This window comes from Macrobrachium rosenbergii, chromosome 12 (genome assembly GCF_040412425.1).
Source record: "Macrobrachium rosenbergii isolate ZJJX-2024 chromosome 12, ASM4041242v1, whole genome shotgun sequence".
NCBI classification, from domain to species: domain Eukaryota; kingdom Metazoa; phylum Arthropoda; class Malacostraca; order Decapoda; family Palaemonidae; genus Macrobrachium; species Macrobrachium rosenbergii.
In genome coordinates this window covers 34238884-34262453 of record NC_089752.1, presented here as the reverse complement: position 1 = coordinate 34262453, position 23570 = coordinate 34238884, and the positions used below count along the sequence as shown (strand labels likewise).

General features: G+C 34.7%; 1 long non-coding RNA gene across 2 annotated transcripts in view; it reads right to left on the bottom strand.

The window, feature by feature from the left end:
* LOC136844214 (uncharacterized) overlaps positions 1-23570 on the bottom strand; it is a 512558-nt gene that overhangs the window by 277882 nt on the left and 211106 nt on the right. The window contains exon 3 of one of the 2 annotated variants that reach the window (XR_010854767.1): positions 4264-4504. The exons of the other annotated variant lie outside the window; for it this stretch is intronic. This is a non-coding gene — a long non-coding RNA (uncharacterized lncRNA). Of the gene's footprint in view, positions 1-4263; positions 4505-23570 lie in introns of those variants that run through there. 2 annotated transcript variants of the gene reach the window in all.

Here is a 23570-nt window from a genome sequence, read left to right as displayed (position 1 = left end):
TTTTCCACCACCTTTTCCTTCAGTTTTCTGGGTTTATTCTCATGTTTCACCTGACACTCCATCTTTTTTTCCCGGCGCGGCCAAACGTATGATTAACCTATACAGTATATCCAAATCCCCTATAACATCAACTTTTGACCAGAATTTACGTGAATATTGATCATAATTGACGAGAATTATTAATATAATTGTTTATTACCTCAATAAAATCAACATTGAAAACCTATAACGGTTTAAATGTGGTTTACAATCCTTGCACTGGAAAAAGTAAAAGACCATATGCTTCTACGATAGACACACCTCCTCATTAAAAAATTACTTGCGACGAAATTACCACCTTTTTTCGACGTTCATTTTAAGCCAAACGTATCTTAATCATACATTGCCAATAAAATGCAAGTTCCTAAGTAGCCTGTGGCATTACTATCATTATATCTAATCACTTAATCCACAAAAAAAAACTTCGTAGTTATGGGCACAGCTTTGGAGATCAAGAAATAATTCATCAACGAGACAAAACAAATCCATCACCATCCGCGCATGCGTATTAGCAGACTAAATGTTTCGGTGATAAAACTACCCGCTCGGTAAAAAAGTTACTCGCGACGAAAATACCACATTTTTTTCAGTGTTCATCTTAAGCCAAACGTATCTTAATGATACCTTGCCAATAAAATGCAAATTCTTAAGTACCTTAAGGTATTACCATCATCCGCTAAAAAGTCACAATTTATCGACAATTTCTATATTAGACCATCCAGACTTCGGTCTACACTTTCCCTCAGAAACTTCAAAGGAAACTCAAACGCGTTCGTTAACATGTACAGGAAACCGAAAACAGTTGCAGCTCTTTTTAGGCATCTAAAATTACAGTTGTGATAATAATTTGATGTTGTGAGAAATTTTAAATCATTTACTTAAATTTTCATTTAAATATTAATGCATTAAATATTTCTTTTATTCTCTAACTTCAAATTGTCATACATGTATTTATAATCAAGTCGAAATCAAAGAAATAAGGTCTCTATTTTGCAATGCATATAAATAAAGTTAATATAAAGTACATCACGACGCAACCGTTGAGGCTTTCTCGCGCCAAAAGGGACCGCCGCCTCCTTGTTCTCTTACTTCTGATCAGGCAATTCACCAAGCTAGAGATGAATGGAGGTCGGATGTGAACCTCAAGGTCTTCAAGTAAAAGCCGGCTCAAGTGGCTCTAGGGGATCCTTCCCTCATCTTCAAGAACTGAATCAAATTTAAACTTAAAATCTAATGATCCTACTGAATGAACTATTCTGTTAACAAGGATTTCCGGGAGTTTTGCAATCACCGAGACGCCCGGCTATTCTTCGACAAGAAACATTTTCGCCGAAAGCCTATCTACCTTCTACTTCATGGCAGGTCCTTATATGCAGGTAAGACCTTATGGAGTTTTGGTTCTCGACTTGAAAATGTATTTCCCAGATCAAATTAATTGTGAAGCGTGAACTTACAGTCACTGAGTCGTAGTTTTGGGAGCGCAGGCTCCGTTCAAAGAGAATTAGAAAAAATAGTTCTCACAATATTTATATAGCCAACGGACATTGTATCTTAAGAAGCTGCTGGCTAAGGCCGGGCATTAACGATCAGGTTTACCTGTCAGTCCACACGTCAGTTCATCGAAACTGACAATAAAACTGACTTGTAGACAATAGTTTGTGGGCGGAGTTAGTCTACTCGCCAGAATAGATGAACTGATTGGAATTACCTAAAGTCCTTCCTACCGACTGACAGGTGATCGCATGTGTGGACGCGTAAGCAACGATTTTATGACGGTTCGCCGCTTGATTTCGCCTGGGAAGGATTGGACCAAAATATGAATAAACTATGCTTAGGACTAATTCATTTCACTGTTAGACCCTGCGGCGCTATTTGTAAACCGTCGTGAGTCCAAATCATATGATAAATTTTTTTTTTAAATATTTCCATGTGATACAGACAATTTGGTATAGGTCTACAGTAGGCCAATGTCCTGCCTTTTTATGTTTTAAAGTGTTACTAGTATATGTATATGTATACATATGTAATGTATATACATATATAATTGGTGGCCTCTGGATATGATATATCGCCTTTATCGGATGTAGGCTAATCATAAGAGATATGATCCGTCAGAAAGATAAAGGGCAAATTAATTGAAAACTGACTACAAAACTTTTTGGAGATGAAGATTAAAAGATATTTTGATCAAGGATACTGCGTTTGATAAGATTATAACAAGTCGACCTTATAATTACATTATATTTATTTAGACGCGTTCAGATACTGAAATACATGTCAGCAAGGAAAAAACAAATTGCCAGACTCAAAGCCGCTGGGAGAGTAGGAATTGCATAATGTTACTGCATCCATAATGTCTTCCTCCGCAGCTCAGACGAATATTTTAGTTTGTTAACCGTCATGGATAGAGAGGGTTTCAATTACCAGTGGGATGTGTCAGGATAAGCTAAGGGAATTCAAAGGATGCATGAAATTAAAATCTATATGCAGTCTGCACACATTGCAAGATTAATTTCCTAGACATATCAAGAAAGGCTAAAAATGAAGTCTTTATCAGTCAACAATTAATAGAACAAGATTAATTTATGAAACGACGCATCTAAGAAAAGAAATATAAATCAGTGGTAATTACCCCCGTGGGAGTAATGAAGCCATTTCTGGGAGGTAACAAGGCGCTCTCGAAAAGTAATAGTTCTTTGGAGTAAGATTCAGTAAATTTATAAATAATAATAATAAATGAATTAATAAATAAGTAAACAAACAATATCATGCTTCCCATTAATAATGCAGCAATAATCTTTATCTTCTAATAATTACCACAGAAATAATGCTTTAATTCCAATTTATAATAAAAGGAACAATGCTTTAATTTAAATTTTTTGTCAAAGGAATAATGTCTAAAATCTAAATTCTTTAGTCCTTAAGACTTGAGTAAAAGTAAAATTAATTTCTTACATATGAAATGCATTAGAAATTAAGCATTCCAATATTTCTCTTTCCTTTACATTATAACTTCACATAACTGAAGAGGAATGGGGCAGGGGAAATGGTGATCTATCACACCACTGGCCCCTGGGGTAACGACACCAAAAAATCTGAGAACCACTGATATAAATATACAATCAAAGTCAAAAAGTATTATTTCAACAATGCGATTAAATGTAAGATTCGCATCACTTCCTGTTAAATTGGACCATTGTTCTGAGAACAGGGAAATGGTAGGAAACTGAAAAATCCCCCTCATATCTATCAATCAAGAAACAAATCTCCAAGACAGCAGCAGTTAATCCTCAATGAGGCTTCCGCATTCATCTGCCGGGCCATTTATCAAGGCCAACATATTACCAAACGAGAGGTTGAAAAATAGGATTCATTTCAGTTCTGACTGGTTCAATTCCACTCGCAAGCGACGAAGCTCACAAACTTCTCACAAGAGAATGCAGTGTAGAGGAAGATAATGATTTACAACCATCATAAGTTACGTCTAGTGGATAAAACCCTTATAATTTCTCCGGTAAATTCAAAAGCAAACAAGAAGGAAAATGGCGCATACCCTGAAAATGACGATTAAAACAGTGCAGGTACTCAAGTTCAAAAATCCCATCTGCTATTTATGTGCTTGCAAAGGCGGCATTAATATCCTCGTATTAAGTTCATAGAAAAATTCATTTTGATAAAGGGGTTTGGGTACTCGGAAAGCGACACGCCGCGTCTGTACTGCAACCAAATTGCAATAAATTCCAATTTTGCGATCATATTTGTGTTAAGGATACCGAGCTTGAAAGAAACGTCCTCTGACCCCCAAGTGCCTCTTGCGGATAAGAGCTTAATTTTTTCGTCAGCATTTTCATCGATTCTCATCAGACTTTTTGCACCGTTCGCGCTCTCGCGGTTTCTATAAATCAACAATTTTCTTTTCAGTTGTCTGACTTTTCATCATTAAGAAAGTGACTACACTTTTTTATCTTTTTTATAATCCTTTGTCAGTTTCTTGATCTGATTAATTCGACCAAAGAACACACTGCAAAGTCTGGCAGAGACCTATAGCTAAACACATACAAGCGTATGGATAATACTAACCTGAATTAAGATATATGTACGTTGATTTTCCTCTAGCAAGCTAAACGACTGCAGTGACAGATCGCGTAATTCTGTCAACATATTAATCAGCGTTCGGGATTAAATGAAAAACATTCTTTATTCAAATTCAAATTTTCCAGATTTTTCAAGTAATGGTGAATTATAAATTACATTCGAGAGATGATTTCTCCTAAAGGTGAAGGTAGGGTAAAATTACACAAGAGAAAATCCCTTACACTGCCTCTGGAGTTCTATTACCATTAAGAGACCATGACGTTTCCCTGAATGATGGTGAATTCATTAGAAGCTTGGAAAAATCTTCTCATTTTCTGTTTCCAAATCCATGTTGATCTTATTTCCGGACAGGTGTCTTCCGCCTCTGAAACTGGAATAAATCAGCGTCGCATTTGTATTCATGAAACAAGATCTTGGGACTAAAAACTACAACTGGCGTCGAATTTTATCTCTAAAGAGAATCAGGTCTCCAGAATGATAACTGGTCATAAAAGCCATAAGAAACATTAAAGTATAAAACAAGAAATATTAGAAAAAAGATTATGGACTCAAACCGACGATTTAAATGTCGTGATAGCTTTTGAAAGATGAGATTTAAATTTTAATCACAGGCGCTGTCCTGCTGTCATGAGAAAGGTTACTTTCAATAAATCACTATCATCACGAAAGATTGACTAAAATAAATGTTAACTGATTCTACATCGTACCATGAAATCATATTCTTTGCTGCTATAAATCTGCCTTTACAGTAAATGAGCCAATTACATAAGAGATACCCTACATTTTGTTGAAACACTAAATCATGCCTTTTCAGCGCAAGCAGTAACACCTCCCCAATAACAGAAACAACCACGATGAACAAAGGACTTCTTAGGAAGTTTTGAACAAAAAAAAAGTTCTAGAGATTAACAAGTAGAGAAAAGATGAAACTCTGGAATTGCCATTATCAAGTTAAGGACTTTAACGAAACTTTTCAGGGCGGGTACTCCACGATAAACGCTACAACCAAGCATTTCAGCATTGCCCAAAATACTAACAAGGACCAACAGCAAGGATCATGTATATCCTCATAAATACGATCACAAACATCAAGCGTGAAGACTTAGCGTGCACTAAGAAAACGATACGAACAAAATTTAATGCTACAAAATGGCACAAAACTTTGAATTAATAAATTGTTGCGTCTCTCACAGGCCTATCTGAAGCAATTTACTTCGATTTTTATTTACTTTTTGCAAGGTTCCACTGAAAGAGGACGGTGATCTCTTGGACCAATATTTGCCTATGAGCTTTCCCAGGTCTTTTCCGTTCTGGTACCTAACCAACTGTCTTTCTTACTGGTGTAGTCCTCATTAACGAGATATGTAAATAAATCTTCTTCTTATTAAAAGATTCTGAAACCATTCAAATACTATACAGCTTCTGTGTGGACGTGAACGAGTTGAAATAGCTTACTTCGTGGGATACCGCTAATAAAATGCAAATATACCGGCAGAGATAAGTTCCTATATACCAACATCTATATTATGAAGAGAGAGAGAGAGAGAGAGAGAGAGAGAGAGAGAGAGAGAGAGAGAGAGAGAGAGAGAGAGAGAGAGAGAGAGAACCACTATTGATTTACATAGCATAAGAATTCCAGTTGTATTCCAGACTCTCCATGAAATAGCGGAATAATAAAGGAGTGTGTATATTTATTCTCGGCACTGGGGTAGAATATTAAAACACGACAAATAAACATGCCGTCGAGAGCTCCCGAGTTTATTTGAAAAGCCTACCAACATTTAACGCTGAAAGAATCTTCAAATATAAACATACACAAATGCGCTCCTTGTCAATACAGCGAGATCTGAGCAAAAAACTAACAAAAATTAAAAAACTGAATGAAGCGAAGTAACGAAAAATATAGAGTTTAAAACTATTACCCTCGATATCCGAACGCTAGAAACGAATGATTAAATAACCAAATGAAGGCAAAAGTAAACAAAAAGAATAAAAACATGGAAAATAAATTTAACTTGCATGCCAGCGCATACATCTCGAATAAGACTTAAAACATTTACACAAAGAAAAGGTAAATCCAAGGTTACTCGCATCCAGGAACTTATACACGGCACGCAATATTATGAGTTGGATTTATTTCCTTTTCACAGAGAGAGAGAGAGAGAGAGAGAGAGAGAGAGAGAGAGAGAGAGAGAGAGAGAGAGAGAGAGAGAGAGAGAGAGAGAGAGAGAGCATGTTGCAGCAATCATGACAAGTGAGAATTATGGAGTACCTGAAATTCGCTTTTCACGTCCAATCCTCTAAAAATGATTAAAGCGAGACATTCACCATTTCACTGGGAAATTACAAAAATGTTTTTTAAAGCACCCAAAAAATTCTAGCAATTTCCTACAAAAGCAAATTAATGTGGGTTTTTGGGAAGGCTTCATAAATATCTCGAGAGTAAATAAATTACTGTGCATTATATATATATATATATATATATATATATATATATATATATATATATATATATATATATATATATATATATAATATATATATATATATATATATATATATAATTATATATACATATGTGTGTACGTATGTATGTGTAAGTGTGAATGAAACGTATTGTATGGGGACCTGAAGTAAAGCTATAATAGAAAGAATAAGTAATGAAAAGTTAGAATACTATACAGAATAGGAGAGATATAATACTAAACGTACAGGAAAGTAAAATGTAAAATGTTTCAGACGATAGATTTCAAAACACTCGTCATGACAAGGAACTCCGGAACAAACCCTTTGGTTTTCATAAAGAAGAAGCAGGGACTTATCCATCCGGTTATCAAGAGGGGTATAAGTTGATTTCGACTCTGCTGCACATATTCCTGTCGCACTAGGGATCTGTATATAATCGAAATAACCCACCTCCACCGGGATAAGTGACTGTTAAGTCTGTAAAACCTTGCACTTATCACATATATTTCCCTTTAGGTGTACAGTACGTTATTCCCACAGTACAGAGAATTTTATATTTAAATGGGCATTTGTGGTTTATATATAATATATATATATATATATATATATATATATATATATATATATATAGAGAGAGAGAGAGAGAGAGAGAGAGAGAGAGAGAGAGAGAGAGAGAGAGAGAGAGAGGGGTTGGTAGCTAGAGGTAATCCTAGGATGATTGTTGGACACTTTTGTGAATATCTTTCACCCTTATGTATCTGCCCTTTCATTTTGGTTAGCTGCAGAAATTAAAACTTAATTAGCATCTCTCTCATTTGCTACTTGCATTAGGCACAAACTAATGTTCAGTTCAGAGTGAAAAGGGAGACGGGTGAAAAACTTCAAGAAATGTCTTAAGATGTTCCATCTATCTTTCTTACTAAATCTACTTACTCGCTGAGGTTAGGTGAATTTTGTCATAGGCATCAATTTCTAAACAGAAAGGTGGGTACTTCTGTAAAAACTTTCACATGAAATAGAACGCTATGGTGAGACTACTAATCAATTCTGCTAAGAACTCATCTCATCAATTTGGTATTCAATAGTTAATCCCTTAAAACACATACACACATATTATTTAGTATATATATATATATATATATATATATATATATATATATATATATATATATATATATATATATATATATATTGTATATATGTGTGTATGTGTTTGTGGGATTAACTGTTGAATACCAAATTGATGAGTTCTTTGCAGAGTTGATTAGTAGTCTCACCATAGCGTTCTATTTCATGTGAAAGTTTTTACAGAAGTACCCACCTTGCTGTTTAGAAGTTGATGCCTATGGCAAAATTCACCTAACCTCAGCGAGTAGGTAGATTAGTAAGAAAGATAGATGGAACATCTTAAGACATTTCTTTTTAGTTTTTCACCTTCTCCCTTTTCACTTGAACTGAATTTATTTATTTGTGCCTAATTCACGTAGCAAAAGAAAGAGAGATGCTAATTAAGTTTTAACTTCTGTTGCTAAACCAAATGAAGGGGCAGATACATAAGGGTGAATGATATTCACAAGTGTCCAACAATCATTCTAGGATTACCTCCAGCTACCACCCCTCTCTCTCTCTCTCTCTCTCTCTCTCTCTCTCTCTCTCTCTCTCTCTCTCTCTATATATATATATATATATATATATATATATATATATATGTATATATATATATATATATATATATATATATCTCTCTCTCTCTCTCTCTCTCTCTCTCTCTCTCTCTCTCTCTATATATATATATATATATATATATATATATATATATATATATATATATATATATATATATATACATATTACATATATACAGTATATATATGTATATATATAAATGTAATTATATATAATTTCATATATATGTTTATAATTTATATAATTATATATTTAATACATATATACATACGTATGTGTTAACGTAAAACGATATACTCACTATCTATCTCTACGTGCTCACTATCTATCTCTACGTGAAATTCATATCTGCTAAACTCCTACTCCATTGCTCATCCAATTTATTTTCAGGGAATGAGCAAACGAAAAATATCTTTTCTGAATATATTCTGACGCAACACACCATGCCATGTGTACTCAGAGATCAAATGATGCTCTTTCATCCATGTGACCCAACGCTAATATAAACAATATTGTGGTCTAAAATTTTTCAGGCCCTGAATTACAAGCAACGCTTTCATATCGCTCTGAACAGGGAGCCCTCTTATCAAAATCCACTTCATACTGAATAGGAAAATGTTAATTTTTTCATGTGTACCTGAATGTTGCATCAGTAACAACATTTTAGGATTCGAAATTCGAGATTCCAGAATCGCTCCTAAAAAACAGGATTAATATTTATTCTACTCTCAGATCATCATTATTATTATTGTTAATAGTAGCAGTAATAGTAACAGGAGTAATAGCAGAAGCAGCATTTTTTTAGGCGTTTTTCATTTTATATACCATACTCTGAATCTTTCCTTCAATAAATGACTATTAAAATTAATTTTCTTAAACTAGCGTCCGAAATTAGGCTCTAATATTTTTTTTCAACAGCTGAAAACTTTCAAGTCTTTCATGTCACTTTTCATGAGAACTATTTTCTTTACTTGAATTTCATAAACTTTGGACACGTAATAGCCAAATAAATTTACATTGGCTTACCTAAATACGGATTATGTTTCACAACAGTAACAACAACAACAACAACAACAATAATAATAATAATAATAATAATAATAATAATAATAATAATAATAATAATAATAATATCTTTCAGGAAACAAACATCGGCTCAATCAATACATCACAAATGATCATGAGTAATGAGACTACAGCACCATTAGCGAACCGAATCTCGACTTAGCATTTTGCACGAAATGCAACAACAAATTCTGCTCATGTATTTGCAGATATCCCGGAAGCTGAATTCAGTGCTATCAATATTTGAAATACTGCATGTGCGATTGTACCCCTCTGAATGTTAAATATGACACGAATATTTCAGCCAAATCATTCGGTGTGTTTCATGTGGATGTTCCACCGTAAGGCTGCACTGACGCCAATAGAAACCGAAATGTATATTCACCGCGGCACGGCCGCCTCTTTTCTGGAAATGCGAAAGTGACGGCGATAGGGCCGTCCGCTCGCTCTCGCGCAGGTTTTTCCTCTCGTTTTATTTATACCCTCATCCTGCAATCTGAATTTAGTAAGCTGGAGATGCTGTGATAATCGGTCCTCTTCAAGATCATGTTGTCACATTTTCGTATCTACAAACGGAGAAAATGGATAACAAGGTGAAAAACAATAATGGTGAAAGGGTTGGACGAAAAACTGCCACTAAGCGAAAGTGAAAGAAAGCTTTCATCCACTTAAACACTAGACCTCCTTCGCCTTAATGAGGCCGACTGTTTAAGAGGGTGGAAGCTTCTTTCATTTTTACTCGATGGTGTATCATTCTTTATGAGTATTCTTTTTGCATTCGTTTTTAACAACAAACTAGCCTGTGACGTGGTAGGGTTTATCACTGAAAATCCGTTTTACATACCAAATACCTACAAATTCTACCATGTCTATTGCAAATACATTTCTTATTTTAGAATGTTTAATGTTCCCCTGACACAAGACACCTATAAAAATATGTGCATTCATTACTTAAATAAAATAAATATTGATCTTTTATTATGAAATACAGCTGAGCTTGCCTGTGTTACACCTACACTCAAATTATATCCATTATTCTATGTTCTTTCAGTGATAAATTCAGGAGAGATTATTATCTAAAGGATTCCAGTTCAATACTTATGAAGAACGAGACATTTATGGAAGCCAGTCAGATTTTCATACAAACCGAGATATCCCTCAAAGTTAACCAAAGAAACATCCCTGCTATTTCTTTGATCTAAAAAATGCATTCAGTTTCATGTTAAATACTTAAAGCAATTAAGCGTCCATTCAATGCCGGGTCTTCTAGAAATGTTTATATCCTCTGGGGTGCTAAGTCCCGAGATCCAGCTGATTAGAAAGTCCAAAGGCCTCTGACTGAAGACCAATTTTTGGTGCAGCATCAAAGCTTTCCCTAAAAGGATATGCATTTGCGTTCCTGGCATCGCTGCTATTTGCTCTGCCACCGAAAAAAAATGCAATTGCGGAGCAAGAGAACCAATATCGGCTGCATTTGGAAATGCCAAGGAAGATAAAAGAAATGAGCAACAAGAGACAATCATTTCAGTGACTAGGTACGATATAAAACGAAAAGGGGTTCAAGAGAAAAGACTGTGAAGGGATCCAAACGTTGCCCTCAAATTTTACTGTTAACTCTTTATCCCGGAATTTGCATCTGTCAGTTTAAGGTTTATTTGATTTCAGCTTCAATTAATTTTGCTGTTATTACCAGCAAATGTCGAGAGTCACTGAAACAATACAATAATCAAGCACAAAACAAGAAAGCACTAAGAGAACTCATACTTCCACCTACGGCAAAGGAATACAATCTCATTTTGGTTCTACATTCGTATCCCGATCCTCATCCAAAGAAAAGGCGTCTTCCTAAGCCCAAAGCGAAAACATTAAAAAATCGCCATTGGTGTCAATGAATAACTGTGATATATCTTTCCGACTAACATAAACAAATAAAAAAACTTAAATCATGTTTCAAAACGCATGAACGGATTTAGATGCAATGTAGTATGAACATTCATTGGAAACTGTCCGCTTTTATCCTCTAAAAAACAGTCATCCAATAACTGTTTTCATCAAAATTCACAAAGCTATTTCCACGTCATCTTGCTTGCTGCTGACGAGAGATGTGAGCAATCTCTTCTTAATGCATTTTTCGTTTCTAACGTTTAATTCAAAGAACAGGTAACCATACAGTTAAACATGAAAACTGAACACTGAAGAACGCTGAGGAAAATATGGAAGTACTTCCATCATTACGGCTTTAAAGGTTTAAAACACTACCTTGAACAAAATTATTTCATGCAAATCTTCAGAGCAAATGTGACAAATCATAGAAAAACACTTGAAAAATATTTGTCTCAAAGGTTGTTGAAGAGACTAATGGCAGGGCATGTGAAAACCTATCACGACTTAACTACTGTATGTCCCTGCAGTAAATGAAAAGTTCGGGTTATGAAAAACGCCTTTACGACGTTAATAAAACAATAACGGCCTTTCAAGATGGCAACGTAGGTGCTGAAATAGGGAGGATATTGTGCCTAAAGTGTTCATTATCCAATTTTTTCGGGCGTTATACGTCAGGGCATGAGGTTTCGACAAGGCCAAGTAAGGTTTCAAAAAGCAGAAGCCAGTTGGACGATAACTGCAGTATTACAAGATTAAGGAAAACGAGAAAACGGCTGAAAGGTAGAAGGTATAACAAGGTAAAAATGTTTCTGATAATCCTACTAAGTAAACAAAATGAGTGACACAGACTTAACAGTTTTAATAATATATAAAACATTTTACCACTCACTGAAGTGAGATTCTGACCGATTTTCATCTCAGGTCCCTTGCACTTCTTTCATAAATACGTGAGGATTATGTGAACTATAAGATTACTGAGCATTACGTCAAAAGTAATCTACACGTACATGTAAAACCAACAAAACAACACTTCTTAGAAATAAAAAAAATTTATGAGAAATTATGACGTTCCGCTACTGAAATTTATGAAAAAGGCATTTAGATTTTCCAGTTAATGTATTAGGCAACGAGCAAGAAAACTAAACCGCAGGCCATAGTAATGATATTTCCCCTCAGGCTAACCTGTCAGTCATTATAACAGATGTAATAGGGTGTGACTATCAGCCTGGCCTTCTGGGATGATGATGAACCTACCAAATTTCTCGTAATTTTTTTAAAGGAATCATCAATTACATTAAAACATACAGCGAGTCAACAGGCTTCGTCGCTACCTAATCTCTGTCACAGCTACATACAAACTCAGTCTAAAACTGTAGAGTATCCAATAACAAAGTTCAATTGAATCAGAAGGGCATCAAAGCACTTAATATCCGGCAGAGAAATGTAAAAATCCACAGTCAACGTCCTTAACTTCCCTTCTCTTCAAAACACGGTAATAGCGATACCCTCTTTGCTTCGAGGAAGAAAAGACCATCACAGATACATTCGTATTCATGCCTTGGCTTCCCTGGCAGGATCTCGAATCTTTCCAGTTACGTCAAATGTGATGCAGACAAAAACATCTCCTAAAAATGACTGAAGAGGCCATAAAAGCCGAGGTCTCGAAAAATACGTATGTCCTCTTTACAAGAGACAAAAATGCCATTCTCAATTCTAAGAATTTCTCGAAGAAAATAGTATGATTTCCTCGCGCAATTGTCATGTGTAATAAAAACAAGTAAAAAATGCGGTAAATTTTCTTTGGCGCAATCGAGTTTCCTGTACAATATAATGCTGTATGAAACTCTCAGCCACGGTCCATGAAACACTTAGCCGCGGACTATGAAACTCAACCACGGTCCGGTGGTTTTTTTCAACCGCGGCCCATGAAACTCTTTGCCGCGGCCCATGAAACTCAGCCACGGTCTGGTGGTGGCCTGTGTTTTTGGTACCTATAGAGGTGACAGAAGTACAATTATGGCTAACTTTAACCTTCAATAAAATAAAAACTCCTGAGGCTAGAGGGCTGCAATTTGGTACGTTTGATAATTGGAGGATGGATGATCAACATACCAATTTGCAGCCCTCTAGCCCTCAGTAGTTTTTAAGATCTGAGGGCGGACAGGAAAAAGTGCGGACGGACAGACAAAGCCGTCACAATAGTTTTCTTTTACAGAAAACTAAAAAAGTGAAAAATCACGACAGTCTTTAGAGAATTAAAATAAAATACCATCGAAATTATTCTGACAGAAACTGAGAATGAAAATATCAGATTAAAAAATGAAAATATCAGATTAAAAATCTAATCTATTTTCGAAAGGTAATACCTAACACAAGCTTAAGCATTTTTTCTGTAAGATTCTTAGTAGAGCGATGATGAGATATCAAGCTAACGACCTGAAGAGAGATTAGTTGGCGGCCCCTTATTAATAATGGTAAGGTGTTGCAGGGAGTAACAGATCTGTTGTGGACCTCTGGACTGGGACTAGTTAACTGAGATCCATACTGAAGTATACTCCTTGAACTATCACCCAACCGTATCCTATATTACTGTCACTCTCTATGGCAAAGGTAGCCTAAAATATACGATATATATAACAAGCTAAACCCTTCATACTCCCATTATTGTTTCTTGTACGTAAGGGGATCGGATATATTCGTCATTTTGATTTTTGATGTTGAGGAAATATACGATAGGACGGTGTTTTGGTTTCCATAAAATGGTCAGCGTAAAAATACAGTACAGCATATTATAATCCGCGTTTCCACATCATCAGCATTCCCACCACAGCGTGGGGAACATCGCTAGATTATCCAAACATTACGCAACAAGCTAAAATTTATACTACTACATTAAAAACTACGATGCGCATTCACCGTATAAATCATGATTCTCTTCAAGCGTTTGTTTGTTTGTCAGTGTGATTGTTGGGAAACTGTATCATTTCAAAGCTTTGTATGTTTGTCTCACCGCATGTGAGTGTGGTTCTGAAACTTAAAATGACTTGCACCGGACACAAAAAATAAAAAGAAAATAACTTGACCACTGGTATCGATCCGAGATTTAGATGGGCTTACAGAAGGCTTAGAGACCAACTGGGAATAAACGCACAAAACGAAAAGAATTATATATGAATAGTATGCCTTTAAAGACTAAAGTGAAATTTCATAAGTATTTATTGAGGACTGAAGGGAAATTTCTCTAGTGCTTCTTCTGGAATGCAGAATTTTGGCCAAAGGCCAAGCGCTAGGACCTATGAGGTCATTCAGCGCTGAAAAGGAAACAGAGTAGAGGGGTTTTAAAGGTGTAACAGGAGGAAAACCTCACAGTTGCACTGTGAGACAATCGTTAAGATAGGGTGGAAAGTAAGATGGAGGAAAGAAAATATGAAGGGGGGTGCAGTGAAAGGAATGAAAGGGGTTGCAGCTAGGGGCCGAAGGGACGCTGCAAAGAACCTTAAGTAATGCCTATAATGGACCACATGAGACCCTACGGGGTTACTGCTTCTTTTGAACCATTGTCTTATTGGAATAAATATCAACTTTATCGCATTCGATTAATCTCTGATTACAGGAATAACGACAAGCTAATTAAAAAACAATATTACTCCAAAGTTCAAAGAATATCAATTTTGCTACCTGTAATTACAGAGGGTTTTCTCTTCACCCGCAAATGAATCAGGATAGGCTTAGGGATTTCAGCGGATGGGCGGAATTATAACCTATATTCTCTTCATTTACGCAAAAAGCTGTATTCCTGTAAAAAAAAACACAAATTCTGAAAACGGTAGGGTTTTTTCCCTGGAACGTATCTCATACGAAAGGAGAGGAATGCAAATACGCATCCGAAAAATTCAACAGGAAATTAATAACGTTTTGAAGTATTAAACAAGAATAAGAAATTAACAATCTATTCAATAAAAAAACAGGCAAAAAATGCCCCGAAGTTTCTTCAACGCAATTGAGTTTTCTGCACAGCGTATAATGCCGTGTGAGTCGCGGCCCATGAAACTTTAACCACGGCCCGGTGGTGGCCAGTCCTATATCGTTGCCAGATGCACGATTATGGCTATTTTTAACCTTAATTAAAATAAAAACTACTGAGGCTAGAGGGCTGCAATTTGGTATGTTTGATGATTGGAGGGTGGATGATCAACAAACAAATTTGCAGTCCTCTAGCCTCAGTAGTTTACAAGATCTGAGGGCGGACAGGAAAAAGTGCGGACGTACAGACAAAGCCGACATAATAGTTTTCTTTTACAGAAAACTAAGACCAACTTAGCAAAAGTTAAGGTAAACCTCAAAAGGAAGAGGACCTGAAAATTTCTCTAATATCTAAAACTCAAAACCCATTCCCCACGAAAAAAGCAGATAATCCTTAAAGAGGATTCCGCTTTTATCTGTTGGGTCATCTATCAAAGTAAAAAGATGACAAAACAAAGGCTTGAAAAATACGATGCGTTTCGCTTCTGACTCTTTCAATTCCTAAAATCCACAAGCGTCTTACAGCTCCAGAATTCACTAAAGTAGAAGATTATGATTTATAAACAGCAATTGTCGCGTCTAGTCGACATAACCTGTCGTTTCTCCAGTAACATCACAAGTGGCCAGATGGAAAATTACAAATCTTGAAAAATGATGATTGACAACATCGCGTAATTGCTTTAAGGCTGACAATATCCCCGAGATACATTTATGCTTTTTAAGAAACAGAAGAGTTCTTTTCCAAATCATGGAAACTGCCTTGTAAAAATATGCAGCAAAAATATTTGCACTATAAATACTGCTACCAATGGAGGACACTTTCACAGCAGAGCATGATATCCAATACTTTCAAAACACGGCTATAAAGTTCGGTTGTGTAAGAAAGACGTTATGTAAAAGATTATCAGAAAATATTTTTATGTTTTTGCAAGTTGAGTTCTCACAGGTTACCAATTCATGGTAAATATATATATATATATATATATATATATATATATATATATATATATATATATATATATATATATATATATATATATATACATACATATATATATATATATATATATATATATATATATATATATATATATATATATATATGTATGTACATAATGTATATATAAGTATATATATATTTATATTTATTTATATATATATATATATATATATATATATATATATATATATATATATATATATATACAGACAAAATAACACCAATAACACCTGCGCTCCGACATCCAAACTGAAACTGCCGAACAGCCGATGAACCACTGTGCAGAAAACTTCCACAACATTAGCCGTTGAGCAAAAATTAATCTTTCACCTTTATCTTGCATAAATTCTAGCACTTCCTCTATATTAGGACTCTTGCTTTCTAACACCCCTCTACTTCATCTCTCCAGCACTTTCTAGACCCTTCTCTCCTCTCCCTTCAAATACTCGTAAAGTAAATGCTCTTTTCAGCAGCCTGCCATCCTCCATTCTTTCGAGCTTATGTCGCACACAAGAATAACTGAATAGCTTCAACCTTTCCGTCTTTCTTTTGCATTCAACATCCAAAGTTCACTTCCATAACTGGGAGTTGGCTTAGCATGCCACTCATACACGGTCACCTTGCTTTCCACAGATTCTCTCCATGTCTCTTCCTTATATTTTGTACACATACTGGTACATTTCTTGCATCACCAATTCTGTTGACTTACCGCCTCTCTCATCCTTCTTCCATCATCCCTTTTATTTACTCTCTATCACTGCCTCCATGTTAACATATATTACTCCACATTCATGGTTTTATTTACACTCATCACCTCACTCTTGCTCAAATTTATTCTCAACACTCCTCTTACAAACACTTTCTAACTCTGACAAGTTTCTTCAGTTTTCTTCAATACCCTAAAATAATACTTTATTATCTACAAATGTCAACGATTCCACGCTCCATTCTCTAGTCATTTTTAAATCCCAGTTCTTTACACCTATATTGACTGTCCTATGAATATCGACCACTCCAAGTATGAAGATAATAATCATAGATATACTTTACAGTCTTGTCTCAGGCCTACTTCCAAACAAAATCAATCACTTTCCCATCGACATAATCTAGCACATATTCCGTTTTCAACATTTAGGTTTTAATGGGTGTCAACAGCTTATCTCCTGTACCATCGATCCTCAACAATGGCTCGACATTGAGACTATCACAGGCTTTTTCGATATCCTTGTATGCCACCTCCATAATTTCTCCGTTAAACATTCGAATTTGTCAAACTCCCACTATTCTTCCCATACCAATCCTATCATCTATCTTACTTTCTCAATCAAAATCCTACCATCCTTACTAGAATCCATCAATGCTAAGCCATTTATGCGGAATCTAATTATAAAATCTGGCTTAGGCAGGTCCATACTAGGCAGCATTTCCCCGCTGTAATTTTGACAATCGCCTCTATTACTTTTCTACAGTGGGACATACTGTACTATCTCTCACTTATGCCCTCGAAATAATTTCCTCGTTTGGACATGCATTACTAACTCTGGTCAGCCAATCAGTCATGCTGTCACCAATACACCAAAGCATCTTACTTGCAATCCCATTCACACTCGGTGTCTTTCCAGTCTTCAACCCGTTAATTGCCTTTATTGCGTTCTCAAAAGTCACAGCATTCGCAGAATTACACTCGTCCTTTCCACTATGGTGATATTCTTCTCTGACTTTCTTCTATCTTCAACATTCCATGGATCGTCACAGTACCGGTATTACTCCACTGATCAAAGGCTACCATCAAACACAATATATATATATATATATATATATATATATATATATATATATATATATATATATATATATATATATATATATATATACATGCATATGTACTTATATATACATATACATATATATACATATATATATACATGTATATATATGTATATATGTATATATATAGATGTATGTATGTATATATATAATATATATATATATATATATATATATATATATATATATATATATATATATATAATATGAGTGTTTTATACGTAAGCTCGCCCAACTACAGGTTTCAATACAGTCATATTATCCTGGTACTGGATAGCGAACTAGGTGGAAAAAGGGTGGTTTACAGTACTTGTCTTTCTATTAAGTTAATGAAATTGGGAAGTCGGGTCCTTCCTCCAGCCATCTTTTCTTTACCGGTCACTCCCATTTCAAGCCGGGTGACAGGGTTCCGCTTGATTAAATAGTAGGCTAATAGGATTTGGAACCACCGAATCCAGCGACCATAGGATTAGACACAATTCCCGAGTCCATTCGATAAGCTTTGGGAAAAGGACCTCGGAAGTAAATAAAGGAGATATGTTCGACATTTTCCATAGAATTTCCTGATCATGAATTTACATCTTTTTCTTTCAGAGTAATTGGAAACAATACTGTCTTGTTTATTTTATCATTTCATAACATACAATAATAAACATGGAACAAAACTATTATATATCAGAGGACTCTCAGTGAGTCGCAGCATTTAAAGAGATACGTTAAATTATCAGGGGAAGGGAGGATTGGCAAAAATTGTCCAATTTTTCCTTGGACTAGAAAAATGGGGAGAAGTATATCTAAAGACTTGTCGCACGATGAATGGCTGAAGAACAGGGGAGGAAGCATATTTCTATTAGAGATGGGAATGGAAGTCAACATTCCTCATATGTTGATATGTGGATGAAGTTATTAAAAACGGAGACTTACAAGTTATACAAATTCACCCTTCGATTGCTGCACACTCGACTTCCTTCCAAAGTAAGTTTGTCTATTTCCTTAAATATCTTCTACGGGATATTCAATTTAAAGGATTCTGCATAAGTCGTTACCTAAGAATGAACTCGTCACCTAGCTTCTCCAATAATATTTCTTGCGTAATTTCTATCGGAAATTCTGCTCAGTATCTTGCGAAAAATTTTCATGCGGAAACACTTTTTCCTTGTCGCCTGAATAAAATAATATACATTTTATACCTATACAATTACACCACTTTGATCTCACTATCGCAGTATCAAATAAAGAAGTACGAGCGACCAAAATTCAAAAAAAAACCAAAGAAGAATGATTAAATTCAATTATAACCTAAACTGGGAAACTTTTACTAATTACCAAAGGAAAAATAAGTTCTCAGTGTTAGAGAGAGAGAGAGAGAGAGAGAGAGAGAGACCTTTCCAATTGTCTCTACACAGGCACATATACTATATTCACGAACAAATCTCAACTGTAAGTTGCTAAGCTTAAAGGTTATAAAATTTGGGACGTCACTTTAAAGGTCTCTGGCATTATAAATAACATTTTATCCCGTATGGCAATCAAATAACAATCATAATTAATTATGAATCAACTCTTAGACAGCTGAAACTGAAATACCATTCATGAAATAATCATCACTTAATTAGAGCACACATTTTCCTCACAATCTCATTAAATCCATTTTATGAACAGTTTACACTGAAGCTTATATTCTGAAGATTTGATAATGTACGACCTTTTAGAAAGGACGTAGGTTTTTAGTTAAGAAAAAAAAAACGCTATTTTAATGGACCTCAATTTATGTACCGATATCACAAGTAATGAACGTTTCTTTCTTAATAATTTTAACACGAAAATCTACACAAACGACTTAATTATTTACAGAGTAGCAACATATACATCAAATAATATAAAGCCCTAAACCGCTTCAAAACCTGCCTCCACTGAATAATACGGAAGCGTATGAACCCTTTCAGTCGTTAATAAACGATCATTTACCCAACAATGGCAAGTGTCAGCTCACGTCCGGCTTTTTTCTATAAAGCACTTTAGTTGCTCAGCTTAACAATGGAGGGGAAACTGAGCGCGGGCCAAATACAGGGGACAAGTGCCGAAAAGACTGATGGCAAGCACAGCAATATCTGACTGGGAAAGCATTACGAGAATTCCCTGTTCCAAGTAATGCAAATAGGGAATGCGGAATAGCATGAGCTAATGTAAATATACATAGCTACACTTGTCGAAGTACATAATATACTTCTGTGGCAGTATATAATATAATAATATATATATATATATATATATATATATATATATATATATATATATATATATATATATATATATATATATATTACTTAAATACAGATGAACCTTACAATACAAGAAAATCTGGAAAAATTCTGAAATATACATACACACATATATATACAGTATATATATATATATATATATATATATATATATATATATATATATATAGACAAAATCCACCAAGGAAAAAAAACAACAGAGTGCTGCAAGGCCTTTCGACGTCAGTCCTTTAAGTTAAGTATACCTTAGTTTAACCAGACCACTGAGCTGATTAACAGCTCTCATAGGGCTGGCCCGAAGGATTATATTTATTTTACATGGCTAAGAACCAATTGGTTACCTAGCAACGGAACCTACACCTTATTGTGGAATCCGAACCACATTATAAAGAGAAATGAATTTCTATCACCAGAAATCAATTCCTCTTATTCTTCACTGGCCGGTCGGATAATCGAACGTGACCAGCAGAGTGCTGGCTGAGAACTATACCCACCTGTCCAATGAGGAACGAGTTAGTCCTTTACTTAGCAGACTGAAGAAATATAAAAATAATTTTTACAAAGAAGGCTCGTATAAATGACAGATGGGGATTACAAAGGAAAAATATGTACCTGGAATCCAACACAATTAAAGAATTAGAAACATGCCAAAACATGGTTTATATTCAAAAGGTTTTACAAAGGATTAGGCTCATTGGCTCAAAAACAGGGACAGGACAATTAAAAGATTATACAAAGAAGGTGACTGACCACCAACAAATGTTTTAAAAGCACAACTCAATAATTCACATTTTTGATAAACAAAAAAATATTTTACAAGGTGAACATTTTTAACAAAGAAATATATAATATATTAAATATATGAATACATAGAAAATATATATAAGATAACTAATTTTTAATTAAGTCAGTGATTTTATCTTTTAGGTCATTCGTGAACATTTTGTTTATACAGGGGTCCAAATAATACATGCCAGGGCTAAGATTAATATTACAACAGGAAGTGAGCTGTATAATAGCAGATTCTAAAAGATTTCTTGAAGAGAAATCGTTTGATCTGGCAATCACTAAATTTTCAGTCCAATTTATCCTGTGAGAGTTTTCACCTAAATGAAAGAATATAGCATTGGATGTTTGTCCAGTTTTGACAGAGTACCTATGCTGCTAAATCTGTACATCTAAATCCTTGCTGGAATGGCCGATATGAAAAGGGGGGCAGTCCATACATGGAATTTTATATATTATGTTGTTGTTTTCTTTAGTGCTATTTTTTATTAACATTCCTTTTTGTGTGTTATTATAGGAAAAAACAAGGTTGACATTAAAAGATTTCAACAATGATTTTATGTTTACAAAACTACTAAAATGAGGCAAGCTGAGAATGTTCTTAGGGATTTCTTTCTCCATGCTACTTTCACTATAAAACTTTTTGTAAGCTTTATTATAACAAATATCTAGTATATGTGAAGGATAACATAAATCTGTCCCTATTTTTTCTTATGTATTCGATTTCTTGATCCAAATACTGGGGACTGGCAATGCGCAATGCTCTTAAAAACACAGAAGAAAAAAATGGATATTTTGATGTTAAGGTGATGGCCTGAATTTAAAAATGGACATAAGTTAAGTTGTTTGTTGGTTTCCTATAAATACTGAGTTTGCATTGAAATGGTTCTCTGTGTATTAAAACATCTAATAAAGGGAGGCAAGTGCCTTTTTCTAATTCTGAAGTAAACTTAATGGATGGCACCTGGTTGTTATTGAAATTAGAGAGTAAATCATTTACATCAATATCGGCAAGCAAAACAGCTAAAATATCGTCAACATATCTATATCACTTTAAAGGAGTGTATATTATATTAGGTAAATATCGTTTTACAAAGAATTCCATATACAGGTTTAAGAGGCGTGGGGATAAAGGGTTGTCCATTGCCATACCAATTATTTGTTTTAAAATTCACCATTGAGTATAAACTTACAATCACAAATGCACAACCTAGTGAGTGAAATAATATGACTTACGGGTAGAGGTAATTCATGATGGATTAGTTCATTACTAAGATACTCTCAAATGGAATCTATAGGGACTTTAGTAAAAAGAGAACAAACATCAAAACTAACGAATCTATCAGTGGGGCAGAAAGTGATTTTGTTTAATTTATCAACTAAATCTAGAGAATTATATATGTGAGAATCGGAGATGGTTCCAAGTAACGGGAACAAGAGCTTGGTAATATATTTCGAAAGTGTATATCAACATTTCTGATAATAGGTCGCATAGGATTAATTTCTTTGTGCGTTTTTACTAATCCGTACCAGGAAGATAACGATGGAAATTTTACTGACAACTGCTTTAAGGATTTTTTTTCACTGTGCTATTGAAATTTTATGACTTGATCAAGGGGATTTTTTGTTAGTTTTTTGTAAGTAGTATCATCATCTAGTAGGGCTTGCATACGTGATATGTAGTCGGCTTTATCTAAAGTCACAATACTATTCGACTTATCAGCTTTTGTGATGTGGATTGTATTGTCTTTTTTAAGATTGGTCAAACTTTTCTTCATAGCAAGCAAGGAAATCACTTTCACGCCTGACATCGGCAGCTCCATAAATAATACCTTTAATTATGTCAATATGATTTTGAGGAAGATCACAATACGTATTTTTCAAATATACAAAGGGACTACGCAATCGTTAAAGCAGAGGGTCTATTCGATACAGAGAAGGATAAACCATATCCGAATGCACTCACAACATTTTCACTTATTTGTTTACTTGATAAGTTCATAACACAATCATTACTTGTACGGATTAGTGAAACCGCACAAAGAAAATAATCCTATGCGACCAATTATCAGCACTGTTGGCTCTATATCATATAAACTTTCGAAATATATTACCAAGCGCTTGTCCCCGTTACTTGGAAATATCTCCGATTCTCACATATATATTTCTCTAGATTTAGCTGATAAATTAAACAAAAAACCACTTTCTGTCCCACTGATAGATTCGTTAGTTTTGATGATTGTTCTCTTTTTACTAAAGTCCCTATAGATTCTATTTTAGAGTATCGTAGTAATGAACTAATAAATCATTAATTACCTCTAACCGTAAGTCATATCAGTTCACTCACTAGGTTGTGCATTTGTGATTGTAATTTTATATTCAATGGTGATTTTTACCAATAAATATCTGGTATGGCA